The following is a 22,202-nucleotide window of genomic DNA, read 5'->3' as shown; positions in this document are numbered from 1 at the left end:
TGACCTCTAATTCAATGTAATACAAATAAGAGGTCTTCCGTCCAGAATTATATCAAACGGCCACAATTCCTTTCTCAGTAAAACCATAAACAGGCTGAAGCTCTCCACAAATCTTCTCTGTAAGTGGATCCCACGGTGGTTGTGACCCGGTGCTGAGCGCACATACAGTTACTCCTAGACAATCACTTCCTAAAAGAAGACAGATGACTATCACTGTGTCTAAATGAAACAACTTCAAAAATGCAGCTCTGCCAACTAGTGTCATTAGCATTTTCCAAACAAAACAGGTGTCACAGATGAGCTCAAAATAGTCAAACTCCTCTCTCTTTGGTGCTTTAGCAACATTCAATTCCCTAACACCTCCCCCAGATGCTGGATTCTTTTTAACAGTGTCTTACATCGGGTATGTTTCTCAATATTAGGAAGGTTTAAAGAAGCTGTGAGGATAGGATAGCGGAACATAAAGAAGCAGGGAGACCAAGTGCAGTGGCTCACGCTTGTAATCCCTGCACTTTGGGAGGCCGAGGTGGGCGGATCACTTGAGGTCAGGAGTTCGAGACCAGCCTGGCCAACATGGCAAAACCCCGTTTCTACTACAAATACAAAAATTAGCTGGGCATGGTGGCGGGCGCCTGTAATCTCAGCTACTTTGGAGGCCGAGGCTGAACTGCTAGAACCCAGGAGGCAGAGGTTGAAGTGAGCTGAGATCGCGCCACTGCACTCCAGCCTGGGAGACAGAACGAGACTGTCTCAAAAAAAAAAAAAAAAAAAGAAAGAAAGAAGGATCTATTTTGATACTGGGAGCCTAAACTGAATGATTCTGGAGAAATTCACAGATGGGGCTGAGGCTCACCTTCATGACAGCTATATCAAAGGCCTAAAATCACTATTTCCTAGTGATTTTAAAATCACTATTTAAAATCAGCTATTTCCAAGGCTCAAAAATCACTACAATAAGCCTATCAACAGCATGTGATACTCTCCAAGTATTTTGCAACCTTAACATTTCCATCCTTTACAGTACTTTGATATCCTCAAAAGATGTATTGGATTTCAAAGCCAGTCCCACATCAACAAGGCTGGCAATCAGCATCCCAGAAAACTGCAAGGAGGTTAAGACCCAAGCAAAATGGACTTGGGGATGCAAGGAATTTGTCAGCACCTATATTCTCCTAAGAAGTGGTAAAAATATGGCCGCTTCCTACAGGAAGAAATTATGCCAAATAACCAAACCAAAAGTGAGAAAACCTAAATTATATTAACTTCTCATGGGAAGAGGCACTTAACCAGATAACTCTGAGTCAGGACAGTTCAAAGGGCAGAAAGAAAGGACCCATATTAACTGTTCTAATTACAAGTTACTCTTTGACTCTTCAGATCTTATTTCCTTAATGACTAGACTGGAATAAACAATTTGAGGGCAGGTACGATGACACCTGTCATCCCAGCACTTTGGGAGGCCAAGACAGGTGGATCACTTGAGGCCAGGAGTCCAGACCAGCCTGGCCAACATGGCAAAACCTCATCTCTACTAAAAATACAAAAAAATTAGCCGAATGTGGTGGCGCATGCCTGTAGTCCCACCTACTCAGGAGAGGTTGAGGCACGAGAATCGCTTGAACCCAGGGGGTGGAGGTTGCAGTGAGCCAAGATTGTACCACTGCACTCCAGCCTGGGTGACAAAGCAAGACTCTGTCTCAAAAAAAAAAAAAATTTTTTTTTTTTGAGAGACAAAAATGGCCTCTGAAGGCCGGGCGCGGTGGCTCATGCCTGTAATCCCAGCACTTTGGGAGGCCGAGGTGGGCAGATCATGAGGTCAGGAGATGGAGACCATCCTGGCTAACACATGGTGAAACTCCGTCTCTCCTAAAAATACAAAAGTAGAGTCCTGCTGAGGCAGGAGAATGGCAGAGCTTGTAGTGAGCCGAGATCGTGCCACTGCAATCCAACCTGGGCAACAGAGCGAGACTCTGTCTCAAAAAAAAAAAAAAAAAGCTTCTGAAATCATTTCAGGAACTAAAAGCTAACTCCGGCTCTCTCTACATCTTTATATTAAAGGGTCCTGGACCTGTGATTGCTGAGGTGGCATGAAAAACTGCTACCTGTTCCCATTCCTAATAGAAACCATCTTTTGATGCCATTCCCATTGTATTTTTCCACAAACAATGTATTTACAGATTTCTGGGACTGAAAAGTTGCTGAATTTGTTAAAAGAGAAGAAAAAGGTGGCCCAGCAAGATGGCTCATGCCTGTAATCCCTGCACTTTGGGAGGCCAAGGCGGGTGGATTGCATAAGCCCAAAAATTCAAAACCAGCCTGGGCAACATAGCAAAACCCCATCTTTACAGAACAAAACAAAACAAATTTTAAAAAGCTGGCCAGGTGTGGTGCCATGCACTTGTAGTCCCAGCTACTGCCAGAAGGTGGGGAGGGAGGGGTGGCTGAGGTGAGAGGACGGCTGTCACCCAGGTTGGAGTGCAGTGGTGCCATCATGTCACACCGCAGCCTCAACTTCCCAGGCTCAGGTGATCATCCCATCTCAGCCTCCCAAGTAGCCGGAACCACAAGAATGCACCATCACACCCAGCTAATATTTTTTATTATTTTTGTAAAGACAGGGTCTCCCTATGTTACCCAGACTGTCTTTTCTTTCCCCCAAGACGGAGTCTTGCTCTGTCGCTCAGGCTGGAGTGCAGTGGTGCAATCTTGGCTCACTGTAAACTCCGCCTCCCGGATTTAGGCGATTCTTGTCTCAGCGTCCCAAGTAGCTGGGATTACAGGTGCCTGCCACCATGCCAGGGTAATTTTTGTATTTTTAGTAGAGATGGGGTTTCATCGTGTTGGCCAGGCTGGTCTCGAACTCCTGACTTTGTGACCTGCCCACCTCGGCCTCCCAAAGTGCTGGGATTACAGGTGTAAGCCACCGCCCCCGGCCTCCCACTTTTTTTTTTTTTTTAAGAGACAAAGTTTTTTATGTTGCCCAGTCTGGCCTCAAATTCCTGGGCCAAAGCGATCCTCCAGCCTCTGCCTTCCAAGTAGCTGGAACTATAGACACGCCACATGTCCAGCATGCATTTTTATATTTTCAAGGTATTTCCATATCTATTTGTTCATTTCGGTTTATGTGCTACTGCCCCTATTTGACAGCTAAGGAAGTAGGGCACATAATCATACTTCAAGCCCATAGTTCAGGTGGAAGTGGACTCCAGGTCTTCTCATGCCAACCAGGAGTCATGGCTTATTTTTCTTATGCACAGAGGCTATCACAGTTCAGGACATTTCAGTGAAGCCAGAAGAAACAGGAATTACGCGGCTGGGCACAGTGGCTCACGCCTGTAATCCCAGCACTTTGGGAGGCCAAGGCCGGCAGATCATCTGAGGTCAGGAGTTCGAGACCAGCCTGACCAATGTGGAGAAACCCCATCTCTACCAAAAATACAAAATTAGCTGGGCGTGGTGGCACATGCCTGTAATCCCAACTACTCAGGAGGCTGAGGCAGGAGAATCGCTTGAACCTAGGAGGCACAGGTTGCAGTGAGCTGCGATCGTACCATTGCACTCCAGCCTGGGCAACAAGAATGAAACTCCATCTCAAAAAAAAAAAACAAAAAAAACAGGAATTATGTAGCATATATAAAGTATGTTTTAAACTACTAGCATATAACCTAGCAGTTCTCTCCAATGCAATCAACATATCTCTTAGCAAAATATTGTTTCTAGAGTTATAAATAGTATTCTGCCATAGGCCACCCAGATCTCAGATCTCATCTTGATTCAAATGCGCACTACACAAGAATACATGGGATGTTTAATTTATATTCATTTTGTTATTTTTCAGGACAGTGCCTCTAAGCCAGGAAATAGCCTTCAAGTAGAAGTGGAAACATCCACAGGCTAAGTTAAATGCTATATTCAAGCCACTCAATGTTCACAGTCTTATTCTCAGTAATCAGGCCACTGACCCAAGTGTCAGTCAGCATCATCTTCAATCTCCCTATGAAAAGCTGAAGGAAAAGAAAATCTAATTAAAAGCCCAAGGAAAAATCCACTTTAATCAAAACTACAACTAAAAGGCAAAGGAACTTTAAGGTAGGAAAAAACCTTAAGACATGAAAAAATTAGGAATTAAAAAAAGGGATGTCAAAAGCGAAAAAGAGGAGATGCTGCGATTTTTTTTTTTAGAATAGTCAAATACAGCAGTGAGAAGAGGGAAAGAGTAGAATAAGGATTTTGATCTGTAACCATCAATTAAGATAAATCACTAACTTCAGCCTGATACTGTAATTTAAATGACTAAAAGCAAGCCAATGAAAAATATGACCTTCCAAACAGAAGAGGCATAAAACTATAGAAAAATAATGAAATACGAAGGGTTAAAATACAGAGAACCACAATTTTAGGAATATTTTACTATGAAGAACAGGAAACTGAATGTTTAAGTATATATAAAAGCAAAAGGAAGGAAACGATACATTTAGTTCCATCAAAATCAACAGAAAACCATCTACTATGAGCCTCTGTTGACAACTTCTCCCAAGTGAAACAATACAGATGAGGGTCACAAACTTAGCCAGTGATAAGACCTACTACTCTGTAATCATCCATGGGCAACAGACAAGGGCTGTCAGAGGACCCAACAGACGGAAGCCAATGCTAGAAGACAGAACTAGTTTCCTCAATAAAAAATCAGTCGAGGCCAGGAACGGTGGCTCATGCTGTAATCCCAGCACTTTGGGAGCCTGAGGCAGGAGGATCACTTGAGGCCAGGAGTTCAAGACCAGCCTGGGCAACACAGGGAGACCCTACAAAAAAATTAAAAGTTGTTTTAATTGAAAACAAATCAGTCAAACAAATTACTGGTATGCTTTAAAAATAACTGTGTGACAGGAGAATTACTTGAACCCAGGAGGCGGAGGTTGCAGTGAGCTAAGATCACACCACTGCACTCCAGTCCAGGTGACAGAGTAAGACTCCGCCTAAAAAAAAAAAAACTCAGCATGAATCACAAAAGAAAGATACACGCCAGATCACTATTGTTCTTAAGGTGAAGCAATTTAGTCATCTTAGCGTAAACACACATATGCTTTAGTAGACATATTAAGAAATCTCTGGAATAAAAAATGAACAGATTAACTAGAAAGCAGTTGAATCACCCACCTAAAAAACTGACTTACTAATTTAAAGCATTTACCATATTTTAAAATCTTTTTACCTTAGAGGCCTTTTTCACTTCAGGTTTTATATTTAAAACATTTTCCAAAAAAGTCAGAGTTTGTATCACCTCTTGCAGTTGGAAATCAGTTTCAACTACAAGTTACTTTAAATCACTCCCCATCCAGTATCAAAGCACTGAGATTCCAAAGCAGTTGTCACATTAGCTCCATTTCAGAATCCAAGTACCTGACTGCAGTCTCTAGTAAGAGAAGCCTCTAACTGGAAAAGTAACAGGAAAACTTGCACTTTCTCATTTCAAATTTGGGGCCTACTATGCTGAATGAAGAAAGAGAGAACTTCAAGTTCAGCCTAATAGGCATTTACTACAAATAATATGACAATGGTTGGCACTCAATTTTAAAATAAATGACTAGGCCAGGTGCAGTGGCTCATTCCTGTAATCCCAACACTTTGGAAGGCCAAGGTGGGAGGATCGCTTGAGGCCAGGAGTTTGAAACCAACCTGGGAAACATAGCAAGACCCCATTTCTATAAAAAATTTAAAAATTAGGCCGGATGCAGTGGCTCACGCCTGTAATCCTAGCACTTTGGGAGGCTGAGGCAGGTGGATCACCTGAGATCAGGAGTTAGAGACAAGCCTGGCCAACAAGGCGAAACCTGGTCTCTACTAAAAATAGAAAAAAATTAGCCAGGCATGGCGGCGAGCGCCTGTAATCCCAGCTACCTGGGAGGCTGAGGCAAGAAAATTGCTTGAACCCGGCTGGGGGACAGAGGTTGCAGTGAGCCAAGATTCTGCCCCTGCACAACAGCCTGAGTGACAGAGCAAGACTCCGTCTCAAAAAAAAAAAAAAAAAAAATTACCCAGGCTTTCTGCTGTAGGCCTGGGTGGTTGCTATAAAAATGGGCAAGTTCATGAAACCTGGGAAAGTGGTGCTGTTCTGGCCAGACGCTATACCAGATGCTACTCAGGAAGCAAAGATATCATCATGAAGAACGTTGATGATGGCACCTCAGATCGCCCTTACAGCCATGCTCTGGTGGCTGGATTTGACCACTATCCCCGCAAACTGACAGCTGTTGTGTGCAAGAAGAAGATGAAGAAGAGTCAAAGATCAAGTCTTCTTTTTTTTTTTTTTTTTTTTTGAGGTGGAGTCTCGCTCTGTCACCCAGGCTGGAGTGCAATGGCGCAATCTCGGCTCACTGCCACCTCCACCTCCCGGGTTCAAGCGATTCTCCTGCCTCAGCCTCCCAAGTAACTGGGATTACAGACGTGCGTCACCACACCCAGCTAATTTTTGTATTTTTAGTAGAGATGAGGTTTCACCATCTTGGCCAGGCTGGTCTCGAACTCCCAACCTCAGGTGATCCACCCGCCTCAGCCTCCCAAAGCGCTAGGATTACAGGTGCGAGCCACTGCGCCTGGCCTTTTTGTTTTGAGACGGAGTTTAACTCATTACCCAGGGTGGAATCCAATGGCAGACCTCGGCTCACTGCAACCTCTGCCTCCCGGGTTCAAGCTATTCTCCTGCCTTAGCCTCCTGAGTAGTTAGGATTACAGGAACCCGCCACCACATCCAGCTAATTCTTGTATTTTTAGTAAAGATGAGGTTTCATCATGTTGGCCAGACTGGTCTCGAACTCCCAACCTCAGGTGATCCACCCGCCTCCGCCTCCCAAAGTGCTGGGATTACAGGCGTGGACCACCGCGCCCGGCCAAAGATCAAGTCTTTTGTGAAAGTTTATAACTACTATCACCTCATGCCCATAAGGTGCTCTATGGATATCCCCTTGGAGAAAACTCTCATCAACAAGGATGTCTTCAGAGACGCTGCTCTTAAATGCAAGGCTAACAAGAGGCCAGGGTCAAGTTCAAAGAGAGGTACAAGACAGTCAAGAACAAGTGGTTCTTCCAGAAGCTGTGGTTTTAGATGTTTCATTTAGGTTATTAAATTTTTTAATTAATTAAATTAAAATCAAAATTAGCCAGGCATGGTGACATGCACCTGTAATCCCAGCTACTCAGGAGGAGGCTTAAACAGGAGGATCACTTGAGCCCAGGAATTTGAGGATGCAGTAAGCCAAGCTTGTCCAACCCGCAGCCCAGGACACGTTTGAATGAGGCCCAAAACAAATTCGTAAACTTTCTTAAAACGTTATGAGTTTTTTTGTGATTTTTTTTTTTATTTTTAGCTCATCAGCTATCGTTAGTGTTAATGTTTTGTTTTGTTTTTGTTTTGCTTTTTTTTAAGATGGAGTCTCGCTCTGTCACCCAGGCTGGAGTGCAGTGGCACAATTTCCGCTCACCACAACCTCTGCCTCCCAAGTTCAAGCAATTCTCCCTGCCTCAGCCTCTCAAGTAGTTGGGATTACAGGAACCCGCCGCCACGTCCAGCTAATTTTTGTATTTTTAGTAAAGATGAGGTTTCACCATGTTGGCCAGACTGGTCTCGAACTCCTGACCTCAGGTGATCTGCCCGCCTCGGCCTCCCAAAGTGCTGAGATTACAGGCGTGAGCCACCGCGCCTGGCCAGTGTTGGTGTATTTTATGTGTGGCCCAAGACATTTCTTCTTCTCCCAATGTGGCCCAGGGAAGCCAAAAGATTGGACACCCCTGCAGTGAGCCATGATCACACCACTGCACTCCAGCATGGGCTACAGAGCAAGACTCTATGTCAAAAAAAAATTAAATACACAAAATAAATGACAAAATCCAGAAAGTGCAGTCTTTGAAGAGTAAATTTTATAGCATGTGACCAATCTCAATGAAGCTTTTATTATTTAAATGTGTTTTAAAAATAAATGACACTCAGAACGAAGTACTCCATATAACACAAACCACCTGTCTCTATGACTGAGAGACCACGAAAGTATATCTTAAAATTCTGATATATGGAAAGATCATCAACTTCATTCATGGTCAAAGAAATGCAAATTCAAATGATACTGTAGGAGCCAGGCACTGTGGTACATACCTGTAGTCCCAGCTACTCAGGAGGATCACTTGAGCCCAAGAGTTAAGAGGCTGTAGTGAGCTATGATTGTGCCACCACACTCCAGCCTGAGAAAGAGAGATTCCGTCTCTAACAAAACTTTGTAAGGGCCGGAAGCAGTGGCTCAGGCCTGTAATCCCAGCACTTTGGGAGGCCGAGGTGTGTGATCACTTGAGGTCAGGAGTTTGAGACCAGCTTGGCCAACATAGTGAAACCCCATCTCTACTAAAAATACAAAAATTAGCTGGGTGTGGTGGCACAGGCCTGTAAGTCCCAGCTACTCGAGAGGTTGAGGCAGGAGAACCACTTGAGTTTGGGAGCCGCAGGTTGCAGTGAGCCGAGATTGCACCACTGCACTCCACCTGGGTGATACAGCAAGACTCAGTCTCAAAAAAATTGTAAGGCCTGGCATGGTGGCTCACGCCTGTAATCCTAGCACTTTGGGAGGCTGAGGTAGGTGGAGTGCTTGAGTCCAGGAGTTCGAGACCAGCCTGAGCAACATGGTAAAACCCTGTTTCTACAAAAAATACACAAATTAGCCAGGTGTGGTAGTGCATTCCTGTAGCCTCAGCTACTGGAGGGGGTTGAGATGGGAAGATCGCTTGAGCCCAGGAGGTTGAGGCTGCAGTCAGCCATGATCACACCACTGCACTCCAACCTGGACAGCAAAGCAAGATCCTGTCTCAAAAAAATTGTTCTTTTTTTTTTGAGACGGAGTTTTGCTCTTGTTGCCCAGGCTGGAATGCAATGGCACAATCTCGGATCACTGGAACCTCCACCTCCCAGGTTCAAGTGATTCTCCTGCCTCAGCCTCCTGAGTAGCCAGGATTACAGGCATGTGCCACCACGCCAGGCTAATTTTGTAATTTTAGTAGAGACGGGGTTTCTCCATGTTGGTCAGGCTGGTCTCGAACTCCCAACCTCAGGTGATCTGCCCACCTTGGCCTCCCAAAGTGCTGGGATTACAGGTGTGAGCCACCGCGCCCGGCCAAAAAAAAATTTTCTTAATGAAAAGATAATATCATTGTACACATTTCCACCTATCAGATTAACAAAGATTATAAAATTTCGTAATATCCAGGGATGGTGAGAAGGAAATGAAAACCCTAAAATATTCTGTGTGTACACAGGCATATCTTTGGGGGCAATTTATTTACAGCTTTCAAAATAAAAAGTAAACATAACCCACTGATTCAGCAACTCTACTTAAGAGCTTATCCTATACACATACTTGTACAATTGTACAACAGTACAGATATGAGGATGCAAACCAAAGAGTCTGAGACAATTTAACCGTCCATCAATGGGAAAAGTGAAGTATACATCCATACAGCGTCCGATTATGCAGTTGTTTTCAAAAACAAACCTGAGTTATAAGTATTGAATTGAAAAATATATGTTTGGAATTTTTTTAAATTCAAGATACTATGTATAGTATGCTTATATATGCATAGAAAATGTCTGGAGGAATACTAAATTGTGTGAAAGTGATTACAATGAGTATATATTAATTTTATAATTATAATTTGTATTTCGTTTGAACACATGAAGCTATCAAATAAAGTCATTTAACCCTGGTGTTAAATCTGCCTATGCTATGATCCCAACCTATCTTTCCAGTGCTCTATGGTTCTGGCCAAACCAGTCTGTTTCTTCTTTGAGAAACCAGTCCCAAGGACTCCCTCTCCAAAATGCTCTTACTATGTAGTCTGAACAGCTACCCGCTACAGCTTCAAATACAAATTACCTGAGTTGAAAAAACTATGCCTGCCTGCATCTGCTATAGAACATTTTAAAAGAGATCTTTTTAAAAAAGAAAATTGAAACACAATTTAATAATCCCCATCATAGAAGCAGGAAAAGTACTCACCATTTCCCAAGCTTTCCAGGCTCTGTGCCTTTGCTTCATGCAATTTCCTGCCTGAAATCCTCTTAGCTACTTATCACATGTCCAAATCCTGCCAGTCCTTCAAAACACAGGTGAAACACCAACTCCTACACCAAATCTTCCCTAATGCCCCCATCCAGAGCTGATTCTCTTTCTTAAACCATAGTATCAACACCTCTTGAGGCACTTTCTTCTACCTAGTACTCAGTTGTGTACATGTCTCATCTTTCCCATTAATGAGAAAATCATCATGAGCACAATCTCTGTCTTGGTCATTTTGTATGCCCTATTTTGCTACATTAATTAAACTCGTATTTCACTAAAGCACGCCACCATGCCTGGTTTTTTTTTTTTTTTTTTTTTTTTTTTTTTTTTTTTAGAGACTGGGTTTTGCCATGTTGTCCAGGCTGGTCTCAAACTCTTGGGCTCAAGTGATCTGCCTGCCTCAGCCCCACAAAGTGCTGGGATTACAGGCATGTGCCACTGTGCCCAGCCAACTAAAGTTCTTATAGCGTCAAAAGTGTTTAAGGATTCCACAAAGACTAAATTCTCACTAAGCTATGCAAACAAAGGTGCTAAACCATTCCAACCAAAATATGAAAGAAACATGTAGATGTTTTATAAAGCTAGATTTCCTAAGGAATATTAATATTAATGAAAACTTTTCTCAATATATTAATAGAAACAAGATGTCTGCACATTTTTCCAGTTTATAGATGTTAAAAATTAAGTCTCAACAAGGTCTTTAATCATATGTGTATAATCCTAAGTGTATAACAACTTAGGAAATTTCAGTAATTATTCCTGCAATAATGAATCACATGAAATATATATACGTACACATGGCAGATTATGCTACCAAGATCAGAATGTTCAAATCAGAAGGCAGTTCATCTTGTCAGAAAATTTACCCAGCAATAAAAATCTGAAGCCATCGTTAGATCAAGACAAATTTTAGTGAAAATTCTATACTGAATACTGAACTGGAGGTGGGGGGTTATTCTTACAAATAATACTGAAGGATTACAAACAATACTGTCAAATTATCAAATGTGTTAATACTACATTAGCCATTCCACTGGTATTTATGGCACAAACTGCCAGATGTAGTGCAATACTGATTCTTCCCTTCCTCCAGAGTAAGAGAACCCCTGATTTTTGACTAGGCACATAGTAATTTCCAGCACAGAATATACTTTCTAGCTTCTCTTGCAGTTATGTGTGACCTTGTGATTCCGTTATAATCGAAGGGACATAGCAGAAGCGATATGTACAATTTCTGGAAAGTATCTTCACAAGAAGGGGGTGTGCCCAGCTTTTGCCTGTTCCTCCTTCCTGCTGGTGAGAATGCAGAACTGATGTGAGAAAGTGGAGAAGCCACACCTTTGACAAAAAGGAAACAGTTCCATGTTGAAGGCTGGGTCCCCTAATGAGCATGAAGGTGGCATACTGGTTCAGGACTGTCTATGAGATACATGAAAGAAAGGAAACTTCTATCTTGTTTAAGCCATTGTTATTTTTGGTTTCTACCACTCACTGCTGAATCTAATCCTAACACAAGGCAAAATTATAGAGAAAGAGTACTATATTTATTGAATTTTACTTTTTCAAATGATTGTTTTTGTTTTGGTTTTTTGTTTTTTGTTTTTTTTTTTTTTTGAGACAGAGTCTTGCTCTGTCACCCAGGCTGGAGTGCAGTGGCGTGATTTCGGCTCACTGCAACCTCAGCCTCCCAGGTTCAAGTGATTGTCCCGGCTCCTGAGTAGCTGGGATTAAAGATGCCCGCCACCATGCCCAGCTATTAAATAATTTTGAATACATAGTTTAAACTTACTAGGATTAAAATAAACTCATTTTGGGGGGCCGGGCGCAACAGCTCACGTCTGTAATCCCAGCACTTTGGAAATCCGAGGTGGGCGGATCGTCTGAGGTCAGGAGTTCCAGAACAGCCTAGCCAATATGGTGAAACCCCATCTCTACTAAAAATACAAAAATTAAGCCAGGTGCAGTGGCTCTCGCCTATAATCACAGCACTTTGGGAGGCTGAGGCAGGTGGATCACTTGAGGTCAGGAGTTTCAGACCAGCCTGGTCAACATGGTGAAACCTCACCTCTACTAAAAATACAAAAATTAGCCAGGAATGGTGGCAGGCGCCTGTATTCCCAGCTACTTGAGAGGCTGAGGCAAGAGAATCACTTGAATCCCGGAGGCGGAGGTTGCAGTGAGCAGAGATTGCACCACTGCACTCTACCCTGGGCGATAAGAGTGAGAATCCATCTCAAAAAAAAAAAATACAAAAATTAGTCAGGCATGGTGGTGCGTGCCTGTAGTCCCAGCTACTCAGAAGGCTGAGGCAGGAGAATTGCTCGAACCTGGGAGGCAGAAGTTGCAGTGAGCCAAGATCGCGCCATTGCACTCTAGCCTGGGAGACAGGAGCGAGACTCCATCACAAAACAAAACAACCTTCTTTTTTTTGAGACGGAATTTCACACTTGTTTTCCAGGCTGGAGTGCAATGGCGCGATTTCAGCTCACTGCAACCTCTGCATCCCGGGTTCAAGAGATTCTCCTGTCTCAGCCTCCCAAGTAGCTGAGATTACAGGCATTCGCCAGCATGCCCAGCTAATTTTTGTATTTTTAGTAGAAATGGGGTTTCACCATGTTGGCCGGGCTGGTCTCAAACTTCTGACCTCAGGCAATCCACCCGTATTGGCCTCCCAAAGTGCTGGGATTACAGGCGTGAGCCACTGCACCCGGCCAACAAACTTATTTTTGATGATTCAAATAACTAAGCTCTAAAATGTTTTTTCTACACTATATTTGAGGTATAAAATTGTTATTATCAATAATTTTTTGGCCAGGCGCAGTGGCTCACACCTATAATCCCCCAGCACTCTGGGAGGCAGAGGTGGGCGGATCACCGGAGGTCAGGAGTTCAAGACCTGCCTGGCCAACATGGCAAAACCCCATCTCTACTAAAAATACAAAATTTAGCCAGGTGTGGTGGCGATCGCCTGTAATCCCAGCTCCTTGGGAGGCTGAGATAGCAGAATTGCTTCAGCCCGGGAGGCAGAGGTTGCAATGAGCTGAGATCATCCAGCCTGGTGACAGAGGGAGACTCCATCTCAAAAAATAATAATAATAATAATAATAACTTCCTAAGTATGCCTTGGGGTCAAGCGATTAAGCCAAATCTCCCTTATCTCTACCTCAATAATACCATACGGTAATATTATTCATTCATTTAACAAATGAATGCCTACTGTATTCCTCGCATGCGAGGTGCACTGAAGTGACCAAAGCAGATGATGGGCCTCTTCCTCCGGGAGTTTGCAAGCCAGTATCAATGCAGCCGAGGCTGTAGAAGCCTCTGCTTCCCTCTTCTCTAGCCTCCAAGTTCATCACTCCCCTGCTGTCATCATATTCTTGCTTCAGGCTACAATATGAGAATACAATGTGACTAGACTTCAGCTTTGCTCTGCTAATATAATCACACATAATCATATTCCTCAAAGATGACACTCCTGTTACCAAAATTAGCACCAGCATCTTACCAAAATGCCATAGCAGCTATCATTGATGGTGGGTCAGTTTTCCACATGGCAAATCTTATTTATCACAAGATATCTTTCCCTAACTCTACCTTATGGGGTTCTCTTATCCTTAAATTTTGTTGTTGTTGAGACAGGGTCTCACTCTGTCTCCCAGGCTGGAGAGCAATGGCACAATATTGGCTCACTGCAGCCTTGACCTCCTGGGCTCAAACAATCCTCCCGCCTCAGCCTTCTGAGTAGCTAGGACGACAGGCATGTGCTACCACGCCTGGCTAATTTTTAATTTTTTTTGCGGAGACGGGGGTCTTGTTACATTGCCCAGGCTGGTCTCAAACTCCTGGTCTCAAGGGAGCCTCCTGCCTCAACCTCCCAAAGCACTAGGATTACAGTTGTGAGCCACCACATCCAGCTTTATCCTTAAATTTGAAAAATACTTTGCAGTTCCGCCACCCTCCAACCAGTCCCAGGGACTATCCTGAAAAATGTCAGAATGTAGGGTTGCTCAGGCAGATAGCCAAATATTTTTAGTTATTCCTCACAGGCCATTACATCAACCTCATTAGAGATCTGAAGCCAGACCAACAAGAGGTCTTGCTCTCTCCCTCAACTGCCTTTCTTCTTGAATCCCTCTAATCGGCTTGGGTCGGGGGTCCACAGTACTGATTGAACCCTGTTTACAAGTATGAAGATCAATGAAGATTAAAAGTTACACAAATCTTGATTCAAGTGCAAGATAGAAAAAAAAGTCACATACAAGAGTTTGTGTTCTTGTTCTTGGTCATTTCACTCTTACACACTCTAAAAGACTAATCGTTGGGGTCTTCTGCAAAGCCGTCAACCAAAGAGTAGTAAGAGAGTGAAATTTAGGAGGATGAGAGAGCGCTTGACTAGTCCTGGAGCTTAAGTAATATGCTCTCACCCTGTTTACTACACAAATTTACATTGGTATTTTGGCCAAAAGCCCAAATTAATAATAAGTAATACTTCTAATTTCCTACTTGCCATTGTTCTACTTATATAAATCTCCTTCAGAGGCCAGGCGTGGTGGGTCATACCTGTAGTAACAGCACTTTGGGAGGCCGAGGTGGGAGAATCACTTGGACCCTCAAGGTCGAGGCTGCAATGAGCCATGATTATGCACCACTGCACTCTAGAATCTGGGCAACAGAGCAAGACCTTGTCTCAAAAAAAAACAAAACTCCTTCAGGAACATAATAAATAAGAGGAACAGCTAAGCCATGACATTCTGACCATTTATTAACACCCCAAACTTCAAACCATACTATTACTCTATTCACTTGGTATTTAATCACATATTGTTTTTTAGCATTTCCTATATTCAAGGAATAGCAAACATTTTAGAATTGTTACCTCAGAGAGAATTTATTCAAACCATCTAGAGTTCACCCACTGTCTCCTGCAGATCTCCTGATTATTATAAATAACAAAGAGAACATACTGGAAAGCTAGATCTCTAGATGACAATAACAGTAATAATAAAAAGAGGCTAATATTTATTGAGCATTTCCTATGTGCCAGGGACCTTTTTAAATACTTTATATGAATTAATTACTTTGGTCCTCACAGCAAACCCAGGAGTAGTATTATTATCTCAATTTTACACATGAGGAAACTGAGGCCCAGAAAGGTAAATAACCTGCCCGAAGTCACAGAGTTAATAAGCAGTGGGCTGCAGATTGAGTCTAGAGCTCTTAACAACTTTTCTGCAATAGCATAATAGTTAATAGTAGACAAATACTACAGCTTGGTAAGTTCTGAAACTTAGGGCCAAAAAGATATTCAAGGAGGCAAAAGACAACACAGATCTGCATCTCCAGAGAGAGATTTTCAAAATCTGAGGCTGGACCAAACTGGTGTTTAAACAAAGTATTGAGAGAGGGCTGGGCGCGGTGACTCACGCCTGTAATCCCAGCACTTTGGGAGGCCAAGGCAGGCAGATCACGAGGTCAGGAGATCGAGACCATCCTGGCTAACATGGTGAAACCCCGTCTCCACTAAAAAATACAAAAAATTAGTCAGGCATGGTGGCGGGCGCCTGTAGTTCCAGCTACTCGCGAGGCTGAGGCAGGAGAATGGCATGAACCCGGGAGGCAGAGCTTGCAGTGAACTGAGATCACACCACTGCACTCCAGCCTGGATGACAGAGCGAGACTTCGTCTTAAGAAAAAAAAAAAAAAAAAAAGTACTGAGGGAGAAGTTAATGGATAGAATCATGAGGAACATCAATATTTAACATAAACTCAGCACACTTTAGGTCAAAATGATAATACAGTAAGGTAGTATTTGTGTATATTATAGATATACAACATAGATTACAAACCAAAATACATCATGATTATACCTACTCCATAGGAACTAGAACATAATTTAACTATAATTACTATAGGTTTATGGTAGCATCTCTGTTGGCTGTAGCTAAGATTTTTCATGCTAAATCCTTAGGCAAGAATGCAACCTATAATAATGTTACTACAAGAGAAAATAATCTGCTTTAAAATCTTTCTTCAGACATGCTTTCCAGGGAACAGACAGTTGTGAAAAGAAAGTCAGCCTAAATAGATGGACCATATTACAATGACTCTAAGACTCATAATGTTTGTTTTACATTTGTATAGTATACCACTGGAATTAGGAAAGGTCTCACAGAGGTTAACTGGCATTTTTTTCATTCTTAGCAGTATATAAAATAATAATGCATTTTACAAATGATGGCATCTTGGAGTCAATAAATGTGTTTTTCATCTAATTTTAAGTGTGAGCACATATACTGCTGTAGTCAAAGGAAAACTTTCTGCCTTCAAGAGATGTATAATCTAATAAAGAGAACATAATTAGCTCTAAAGTATAAATGGAAGTAATAAACATTAATACAAGACATGAAGTGATCAAATGAGTTGAGAAGGTTATAACAAGAACTGAAGAAAAGGTATTTAAGTGGTAGGAAATAAAAGTGGCCAAACCAAAAAAACTTCAGGCACTGTGTCCTGAGCACAGTTTGTTGTTTTTGTTTTTGTTGCTGTTGTTGTTTGAGACAGAGTCTCGCTCTGTCGCCCAGGCTGGAGTGCAGTGGCGCGATCTCGGCTTACTGCAACCTCCACCTCCCGGGTTCTAGTGATTTTCCTGCCTCAGCCTCCCGAATAGCTGGTACTACAGGCATGTGCCACCACACCCAGCTAATTTTTTGTATTTTTAGTAGACGGGGTTTCACCATGTTGGCCAGGCTGGTCTCAAACTCCTGACCTCAGGTGATCCGCCCACGTCAGCCTCCCAAAGTGTTGAGATTACAGGCATGAGCCACGGCGCCTGGCCGTGAGCACAGTTTTAAATGAAACATTAAATCTGATGTAAGAACGGAAAGAAGGTAGAAGATAAAGGCTATCTCAACAGATAGCGAAGATGAATAACGTGAGGTTCTGGTCATGACACTCTCCTCTAAGAACCAGCAACTATTTTCCAGTCAAAATAAAGCAATGCTTCAAGATATTAACGACTAACTAATCAAGGGGAAAAACATTTTTTAAATGTCACATCTCTCTCCTTTGAACTACTACGGCAGTTTTAAAACAAATCCAGACTAGGATTGGTGGCTCATGCCTGTAATCCCAACACTGGGAGGCAAAGGCAGGAGGATGACTCAGCCCAGGAGTTTGAGACTAACCTGGGCAACATAACAAGACACCATCTCTACAACAACAACAAAAACTTTTTTAGCCAGGTGTGGTGGCATGTGCCTGTAGTCTTAGCTACACAGGAGGCTGAGATGGGGGAATCACTTGAGCCTGGGAGGTCAAGGTTGCAGTGAGCTGTGATCACGCCACTGCACTCCAGCCTGAGCTGGACAGAGTGAGACCTTGTCTCAAAAGTAATTAATTAGCTAATTAATTAAATTTAATAAATCTACAAATTATCTGATACTCCTCCCTGCAAAAAAATTATTTGATACTCCTCCCTTCAAACAAAATAATATAAACATTTTTAAAGTCTTCTTTTTTTTTTTTTTTGAGACAGAGTCTCACTCCGTTCCCCAGGCTGGAGTGCAATGGCATGATCTCTGCTCACGTGAACCACCTCCCGGGTTCAAGTGATTCTTCCACCTCAGCCTTCCGCGTACTGGGCTTACAGGTACCCACCATCATGCCCAGCTAATGTATTTTTGTAGAGACAAGCTTTCACCATGTTGGCCAGGCTGGCCTTGAATTCCTGACCTCAGGTCACCCGCCCGCCTTGGCCTCCCAAAGTGTTGGGATTACAGGCGTGAGCCACTGCGCCTGGCCTAAAGTTATTTTTAAATAAAATAAATCCAGACATAGTGGCTCATGCCTGTAATCCCAACACTTTGGGATACCAAGGTGGGTAGATCACTTCAACTGAGAAGTTCAAGACCAGCCTGGGCAACATGGCAAAACTCTGTCTCTATAAAAAATACAAAAATTAGCTAGGTGAGATGGTGCACGCCTATGGTCCCAGCTACTCGGGTGGCTGAGGCAGGAGGATCATTTGAGCCCGAGGGGGTCAAGGCTGCAGTGAGCAGAGATTGCGCCACTGCACTCCAGCCTGGATGACAGAGCAAGACCTTTCCTCAAAAAATTTAAATTTAAATTAAAAAAAAATATAATTTTACAGGTGCATCTCAAACTGTGTTCTATTAAACTAGAATAGTAGTATCTATCCCATGAGTATCTCATGAGAAAGAAACAGGTATTCTTTGGGGTAAGGGAGGAAAATGAAAAACAAAAACCCTCTATAGTATAAAACGTTTCTGAGGCTTTAAAGAGCTCATGTGCATTATTAACTTATTTCACCTCACACTTAAAATACTTGCAGCATATTAGTAAGCCATAAATACAGTTTGGGAAACACTGACTTGGGTAGGCAGGTAGGTAGACAGGTAGTCAGTAGGCGGGCAGAGTCACAGAAAATAAAAGGAGAATAAGACAAATGTAATAAAATGATACCGCCTAAAAAAAGGATCATAACTGACTACGAGTTACAACTATGAAGTCTCTTGAAGGAAAATAAGCTGTTAGAATAAGCTATCAAAATCAACAATAGCCGCCAGGCGCAGTGGCTCACGCCTAGAATCCACTTGTTTGGATATACTTCCCCAGCATAGCCAGATCCTGCCAGAGAAGATTTCCAGTGCCTCCCCAGGCAGTTCACACAAACAGACATACACCCACATGCTCATCTGCTCACACTCCCCCTGAACTGTATTCATCCCACACACACTGAGTGCCTCCATCACTGTACTCCCTTGCTTCCCACCCTAGAAGCAGGAAGAAGGTCAAGAATCAGACCTTTGGCTGGGCATGGTGACTCACACCTGTAATCCTAGCACTTTGGGTGGCCAAGGTGGGAGGATCACTTGAGCCTAGGACTTCAAGACCAACCTGGGCAACATGGCAAGACTTGATTTCTACAAAAAAAAAATTAGCCAGGTGTAGTGGTACACACCTCTAGTCCCAGTCCCAGCTACTCGGGAGGCCAAGGAGGGAGGATAACTTGAGCCCAGGAGTTCAAGGCTGCAGTGAGCCATGCTCATGCCACCGCACTCCAGCCTGAACAACAGAGCGAGACCCTCTCTCAAAAAAGAATCAGACTTCTGGGAGCCTAGGGAACATACATAGGTGCCAATGAATGTGTACGTGCATGCTCTGCTGAGCGTGTGCATGGCTGTGGGAGCGAGAATGGGTTTTTGCAGGAGGAGCTCTGCCCTGCTGCTTCAGGACTGTCTAAAGATGCCGCACAGCCATGCTTCCTCACAAGCTCTCTTTTAAGGTTAGTCCAGGCCAACAATGTTAATACTGTCCCCTTTAGGGTTGTATATTTATTGCTACACACAGCCTGGACACTCATATACAGGGCTATGGCACTAGGGTAAGGTGCCACAAACTCCTCCTGCTGAGGAGGCAACAAGGTATCTGGTCGCTAAAGCTGGGTGGGACCCATATCCCTGACAGTATTCCAGTATGTATGAGGCACTGTGGACCTGGGGTTTTTGTTCTTAGGTGAGGCCTGGCTCGTACGGCTTAAATTTCTGTTCTACTTTTCCCCAACTTGAGATGACTCGGAAGACTTTCTGTTTCTTGCGATGAAAAACAGGCTAACCAAAGTCCTTAAAAGTCATGTATATAACTACTTTAAAATTAAGATATAACCCACGGCTTCGACTTCTGATGCAAAAACCCAAGACAAATAGGGTATGAGGATTCCTCAAATACCAAGCGGTTTATGAATTAGAGGTCACATCATTTTATAACTAACCATATAAGGAAAATTTTCACAGTTAAATATATTGCTCACACTTGCTGACATACTGGCAAATTTTACCAATTAAAAATATGCCGTGTGCAGTGGCTCACGCCTGTAATCCCAGCCCTTTAGGAAGCCAAGGCAGGTGGATCACTTGAGGTCAGGAGTTCAAGACCAGCCTGGCCAACATGGTAAAACCCTGTCTCTACTAAAAATACAAAAATTAGCCAGGTGTGGTGGCACATGTCTGTAATCCCAGCTACTCGGGAGGCTGAGGCAGGAAAATCGCTTGAACCTGGGAAGCAAGGTTGCAGTGAGCTGAGATCATGCCATCGCACTCCAGCCTGGGCGACAGAGCAAGACTCCATCTCAAAAAATAATAATAATAATAATTTTACACTGGCACAAACCGACCACTTTACCAAAAAAAGCATCTTATATTAACTGTACTCTCTGACCTAGTTACCTAATGTACAGACACACAGTACCTCTTATATTACTTGGCACACCAACAAGTTAGCCATACAAATCACAATTCCAACCCAAACTTGAAGCTAGTAAATATATTTAGTATTTGAACTTGAGTTATTTGTGTTCAAGTGTTCATTAAATTGGCCTATGCAATCTTAACAATGTTCTAACACATATTTAAAATGCTCATTTCTCCTCCATTATTTAAAAAAAAAACACACACACAAACTATAACTCTGTTAGACAAGAAACCAAACATAAGCCAACAGGCTCAGCAAAATCACACTTAAATAGGACAAGGAGAGCTTCAACTTCAGAATAATTATCAGGATACCAATCACACAAATATGATTCAAATATCATTCAAGAGGAATTCCTAGTAGTAAAAAAAGAAATCCTGTAATTAACTAGAGCACAGCATTATCACGATTATGTAAAACAATAGTTTTTCTTTCAGGATGTGTGTATGTGTGTGTAACGAAGTTCACAGCTAGGTTACACTAATGACTCACTTAAACATTTGAATTTTCTGCTATCTTAACCTTTAAATCAACTGCAAAAGTAGCTGCCAAAAGTAGTTTAGTAGGAAAGCATACTACTTCCAAAAGAACTTGGTATGTCCAACTTATTTTACTACTTAAATTTTTTTTGATCACTGATATTTGAAACTAATTTTTAAGTAATGAATGCTTACTAAATCCATGATAATATTCAGCATATACAGGTTTTTAGAAGGGCACAGATTATATTCTTATATATGTGTTTTTACAGCACCTGGAACATTTCTGTTCAGTATCTGTTCAATATTACACATAATTATTGCAGGACCTGACAGTGTTTACTGTCCTATTTTTTCCTTTTTTTTTTTTTTTGGACAAGAGTCTCGCTGTGTCACCCAGGATGGAGTGCAGTGGTGCCAATCTCAGCTCCCTGCAACCTCTGCCTCTGAGTTCAAGCAATTACCGTGCCTCAGCCCCCCAAGTAGCTGGGATTACAGTCACGCGCCAAAGTGCCAGGCTAATTTTTGTATTTTTAGTAGAGATGAGGTTTCACCATGTTGTCCAGGCTGGTCTCGAACTCCTGACCTCAAGTGGTCCACTCGCCTTGGCCTCCGAAAGTGCTGGGATTATAGGCGTGAGCCACTGCACTAGGCCTTACTATCCTATTTTTTAAAAGCTTTTTTGACTGACCAGTAAATCAAAGTTGAAAAGGTAACTGGTACATTTTATTTCTTGATTTGGATTACCTTTTTGTTGTGAATTGGTTCTCAGTTCTAGTTTCCTTGTGACAAAACACTGATGGAGAATATATTGAACTGAAATCCCCTGAATCCATTCCCACTGAGAAAATAATACATTTGAACTGTTCACATTTCATTGTAAAAGATACACAACTTTAGAGATTACTCTTGAAGTTTTGAAAGTAAAGTGAATCAGAAGTCACATTCCTAGAAGCAGTCAGTCTGGAACAGATGTTTATCCTACACCCCCAGTCCCCTTTACCACTGCAAACCTCTCTAATAGTTCATTACATTAGAACAACTGAGATGGGCTAGGATTTATGAAAATAAAAATCCTTTGAGACATTTATTAAGCAGATTATCTCTGAAACTGCACCTTAGTTTACAAGCCTTTGGGCAACAATTTGACCCTCTTCTATGTTAATTTGTGTACACACTCATTTCACATTTTCTCTGGCTTCCAATTTTAATTTTTTTATCTAATCCATACAATAAGTCACCCTATCAGACTTTATAAGACTACTGAAAACAACACTACTGCAATGCAAGGCTACTACATTTGCAAAATTGCCGATTTTAGTGAGATTTCCCTCCCTCAACTCCTTCTCTACCC

The 22,202-nt window shown here is 42.4% G+C and overlaps 1 protein-coding gene and 1 pseudogene across 9 annotated transcripts in view; one reads left to right on the top strand and one right to left on the bottom strand.

The window, feature by feature from the left end:
- Nucleotides 1-22,202, bottom strand: part of RERE (arginine-glutamic acid dipeptide repeats) — a 466,431-nt gene that overhangs the window by 441,086 nt on the left and 3,143 nt on the right. Inside the window, exon 1 of one of the 9 annotated variants that reach the window (XM_054556908.2) lies at nucleotides 5-724. The exons of 7 other annotated variants lie outside the window; for them this stretch is intronic. The gene's annotated coding sequence lies outside the window, so the exon portion shown is untranslated. Of the gene's footprint in view, nucleotides 1-4; nucleotides 725-22,202 lie in introns of those variants that run through there. One more of the 9 variants, XM_054556914.2, reaches the window with a different exon arrangement.
- On the top strand, nucleotides 6,075-7,102 carry LOC112135177 (large ribosomal subunit protein eL27-like; annotated as a pseudogene).

This window comes from Pongo abelii, chromosome 1 (genome assembly GCF_028885655.2).
Source record: "Pongo abelii isolate AG06213 chromosome 1, NHGRI_mPonAbe1-v2.0_pri, whole genome shotgun sequence".
Lineage (NCBI taxonomy): Eukaryota > Metazoa > Chordata > Mammalia > Primates > Hominidae > Pongo > Pongo abelii.
This window is presented reverse-complemented; position numbering and strand designations above follow the sequence as displayed.